The following is a 5466-nucleotide window of genomic DNA, read 5'->3' as shown; positions in this document are numbered from 1 at the left end:
TCACAAGGATTTCTTTGTGAGCACTTTAACCCTTGAAAGGTATTTGTCTATATAGGTCCACAATATCGTATATCCCCCATATAACGGTAACCCCGATATTCGGGATTTTAATGATTTTAGCCACATTTCCCAATGGAATTATCTGAAAATTCACACAAGGAGTCCTTGTGAGTACTTTACCCCCCGACATAGATTTGTCTATATAGGTCCACAATAGCGTATATCCCCCCATATATCGGCACCTTCCGATATTAGGTATTTTTAAGATTTTAACAGAATTTTCAATGGATTTTATTTTTTGAATATTTTCTAATTCGTTCCAAATGGTGGAGGGTATTAAAAGTTCGGCCCGGGCGAACTTATTGCTTTTTTACTTGTTTTTACTAAGTTTGTATCGGAGAGCTGACATCTTGATTTTTGATATGAATGTCACTCCGTTTTGTCACACTCAGTTTTGAGAGAAGTACTAAACGTTACTAAATATACCGTTAAGTGAATGAATAGAGATTGAACCTTGAAATTTGATATCAGGGTCACTGTTGGTTTCAAGGATATAGATATGGTGGAGGCAAATTTTTATTATGAAAAAACGTTGAAATACGTTTGACCAGAAAAATAGGATGTAATAGAATGGTTAACAATAGTGTAATGAGTTCCATAGTTTTTATTATTACATTACTCCGTTCGAATATGACCAAAGCTACAAGAAAATCCCAAATTCCGTGGCAATTGCATTATATTTTGCCTCTTTCTTGCTTATAGGAGTTCGAAGCAATATTTGAAAATTTAGATGCATGTGTATATTTTGCAATATATCCGATTTCTGACTATGTAAAACTCATAAATCAACATCAATGTATGAGTCATATGTGTTACTTTTATCTATTAATAATTTCAGTTTTAAAAATATTCGCAGTTGGTTGGAAATTTTGAAAATGTTCATACTGTTGCAATGTCCTAAAATCTAGCCCCACTAAAAATGACGCCTCTATTTTTATTTAATTCTAAATGTGGAGTGTCTGTAAAATCAGCAAACGCTTTTAACAAATAACCTGCAAGTTTCCTTAAAATTGTCACTATACTATTAACCTTTGAATATCATTTTTTTCTCGATCATACATCTGTCCAATTATTTTCTCATTTCTCACAGAAAACTCCATGAAAATTTCTTCGAGTTTAAATTCAGAGGCATGTGACACTTTTTCTACACTTTATGTTTGCCAATTTGGTCGTGATCATACTATGAACTGTATTAACGTGGTGATCGAGCATCATCATCGGCATCACCATCGATACCTTCATCGCCACTAATGTTGTCATCCGACAGCAATGGCTGCAGCTATAACAGTAAGTACTCCAGCAGTATTGAAGTATCAATATTATGGATATGGATGTCCTGAATGAACGAAAGAGGCAATCGTTTCACTTCGACACATGAGTGAGCATCGTTGTTGTTTCTGTGTGGACCACCAACTCAATTTCATTGCCCAAAATCGTCGCACTCCAAATAGTGTCCATATGTGTGGCATACTTTTTTTGTGGTTTCATAAGACGTTAAATAATTTGTTCAGTCATACAAATCACTGATATTTAGGTGTTATGTGTTAGTATTTGGGCGCCTATGCCCTAGCATAAGTTGAAGCTTTTTTTTAAACTCCGATAAGAAATCTGTGGTTTAAATAGAATTTTATAATGGAAAATATGATGACACAGGAAATCTTTTGGAAAATTATTGGTTATCATCCTAACACAATTTTGACTTTGTTGAACTAACCCGTTATATCTCTACTACTCAGTTTATGAAAAAATCGATTGTTGCAAATTTTGTACATTTTTTATAGCTTCCACCATACATAGTGTGAAAGGTATATTAACTGTGTCATTCCGTTTGTAACTACAACTCCATGTTTTGGGGGTATTATATATTATATATTGTTTTCCACACCTAGGAAAGTAAATATGGATCTTCCTATCTCGCCGAGTTGAGTCGATCTAGCTATGTATGTCCGACCGTCCGTCCGTCTGACCATGTTATTTGTAATCACTCTACAAGTCGCAATAATGGACCGGTCTTCACGAAATTTAGAATGGACGTGGGAATAGGGCCGGAATAGAAGCCTATTGCTTTTGGAGATGATCGCATAAAACTGAAAAATGTCCTGATTTTGTAGTTGTTCTACAGGTCGCCATCATAGACCAAAAGTTAGCACGGGGCAAGATATTATGCCTGGGCAGAAGCCTTCCAATTTTGATGGTCATCGGGTAATATTTATTGGGTGAAATAGGCCATAATAGTTGTGTTAAATACAAGTCAAATTTTCTATTAAACCGAGAATATTTTTAATCCCGCAGAAATTTCAAAATAGACGAACAGGCCAATTCTGACCGTTACGTAAATGCCGAAAGTAAATATATCGGATATATATAGCGAAATATATACAATGTGTATATACAAAGGAAGGGGAAGTTAGCTAGAATGCTTATATCTCAAGAATGGCAGAACCGATTTCAACAAATTTTGTCAATTCAGAATTCACAAAAAAAGAAATAAAATCTATAAAATGGCAAATAAAGATGCCAACAATATTGTAGTATTTTTGACATTTTTTTATTTTTTCATATTTTTTATCGCATGTGATTTTTTAAATTTGACTTATAATGTTGAAGTGTATATTTTCTAATATTTTTTCACCTTACAACACCGTTATTATATACAGATTGCAATTATCGTCTGATCCTCATGAACATTTTCACGAGGGTAGGGATAGCTCAGAAGGGCTAGACCTGTTGTTTTCAAAAAATGTCCGCAATATATTTAAGGGTTGAAATGGACCAACAACTAAAATGTTCCTGATTTTGCAGCCGTTATAAAGGTCACAAATCGATACAAATGGACACGAAATCTCGCATGAAGTTGAAGTGTGGAAAAATACCAACATTACTTACAGGCGATATCCGAAATACACAAAAGGCGAACTTCTGGCTTTCTTATGCTGATATCGTTGACGAATATAATCATATAGATGAGTCTAAAGTTGGAGATATAGAGGGTCCTTTTGCTTTTGGAGATGATAGTAAAATATTTAGGGATTCAAATGAACCAAAAACAGAAAAAATTTCCACATTTGAAGCCAATCGACACGCCTGAGAAAAGAGTTCAAGACAGGGAAGAATTCTAGCATTTTGGATGATCAATGGATTATATTTAGCTGTAAAATGGACCACAACAACTAACAGCGTAAATATTGGGCAAATATCCGTGGTGAAAATGATAAGGGTAATATCTGAAAGTGCTCCGTGATATAATTCAAAAACGAAATCTTCCAAAATGGTTTTGGACATAAGGGGTATTCTAACATATTGTAGTGTTGTAGGGTATCACATGGCCGGCCCCGTACGACTATAACCTTTGCTTACTTGTTTTATGCATAACATTCTTGTCTTATACAATATATTCTTAAGCAGCGTAAAATTCAGTCTGTTGTAATCACGCTAGAGTCAAAACGAATAAAGTTATGAAGCTAAATTTTTGCGAAGGTTAATCTTTAGTCTGCAGGCAGATCTAGTTCGAAGATGGGCTATATCGGTACATGAAATCATATAGCCCCCATATAACGGTACACGATTTTTTAATGATTTTAGCCAGATTTTTCAGTATCCACTGGAAAGGGGGTTTTGGTAGGGCATCCATATAACGGTACCCCAGATATTCGGTATTTTGATGATTTTAACCACATTCCTCAATCGAATTATCTGAACTACGCAAGAAGATATTTGTGAGTGCTTTAAACCCCTATAGGCGGTTTGTCTACATAGGTCCGCGTTGTGGGACTTAAATACCAAATCGGTCGAAAAACAAATCTGGTCTGCTTGAATATCAAATCTGATGAAACATTAAGAGTGATTTTTTTGGCAACACTGGTTCAGACTGGTCACGTAGGCTTCGTGGTTTCATTCACTGTAAAACACCTCCAGTTTGGCCTATAACACTGTGCAAAACAAAAAAAAAAATAAAAAATAAGTATGGAAAAATCCTGCAGATGATGAAACTAGAGCTAAAAAAGTAAGAAAAGCAGCTAATCTCGGCCGGTTCGGACTTTTAATACCCTCCTCCAAAAAAATCGTTGAAAAATGTTGCTATAATCTAACAAATGCTGAACATCAGTTAACACAGTTATATGCATCTGTATGAAAACATGAATCTTAATAGTCAAATACCTGCCACAGAAGGCGGCGACTATTATGAGCTCCAAGCACCAAGTTTAATATAATTCTGTTGAAAAATGTAGCTAAAGTAATACCAAATACTGGAAGGTGTTGTTATGAGGGACTACACGAAGACGTGTATTTGAATGGGAAATCTCCTGTCCTGGAAAGCAGTACGGAATTTAAATCATTGGAGGTACTGTTATGGACCTGCATAGACAATTTTCTGTCATAGAATGTAGCATCCATTACCAACGCCAAATATGAAATTCGAAACAATTCACCGTATATCTGGCACAGTTATATGTTTGACCAATATAGACAATTCTATGTAAGAATGTTTCCCACATACTGGGAATACAAACTATCAATTTGAAGCAAATTCGGTTTAAAATTACGGCTAAAACAACCAAAAGTCCTTAAATCGGAGGCACAGTTATATATCCCAAAACGTGGACCTATGTGACCCATTTTTAATTTAAATAGTCCCGCAGACCTACAACACATCTGAGTAAAATTTTATCGACCTTCTATATTTCGTTCGGAAGCAAGAGCGATTTCCTCAGACGGCCAGACAGACGGACGGACATCGCTACGATTATAACGCACCAAACTCGCTATGTATGCCAAAGTTCAATGAAGTTTAGAATGTGTTACGGAATTTGGTCTAAAAATCAATTTTGTCAAATTATATTGAAATCGGTGCATGTTTACTCAGATAAATAGACCCACCCGGCTAACAGTAAACCAGTCAGGAAAGGTCTAAAGTCGGGCGGGGCCGACTATATGATATCCTATACCACTGTGCGTATTTAGTAGAGCTGCCGTAACAAAAGAAGTTTTTTGGGAATTTATGTGTAGTAGATCATACCAACTATAATGAACCTTATATGAATGCTTATCATGTTGTTAGAGTAATCGCAGTTTGGGAAATATATACAACTTTGTATCGATTTTCAGGCTTTGGTACATGTAGGAGGCATTATTATTTATTGGAGCAACCGGACCGAGATTCACCGAATGGAAAAATTCGGTTAAATTTAAAAAATCTATCCAATTTATAAATCTATCCAAATTATTAAATTTGGCAGAGGTATTTTCGAGCTGTATCTGCTGTCCGGTATCAAATATCAATGTTGTGGAGTGCATATTACACATGAGAGGGACCTTAACACCAAATTGGATGAAACATATATATGGAAGCTGTAGCTATATCTGAACCGATTTTCTTCAAATGCGATGTTCTTGCTTCTAGACTGA

The sequence above is a fragment of the Musca domestica genome, unplaced genomic scaffold (assembly GCF_030504385.1).
Source record: "Musca domestica strain aabys unplaced genomic scaffold, Musca_domestica.polishedcontigs.V.1.1 11, whole genome shotgun sequence".
NCBI classification, from domain to species: domain Eukaryota; kingdom Metazoa; phylum Arthropoda; class Insecta; order Diptera; family Muscidae; genus Musca; species Musca domestica.
Note: the sequence above shows the minus strand (reverse complement) of the source record.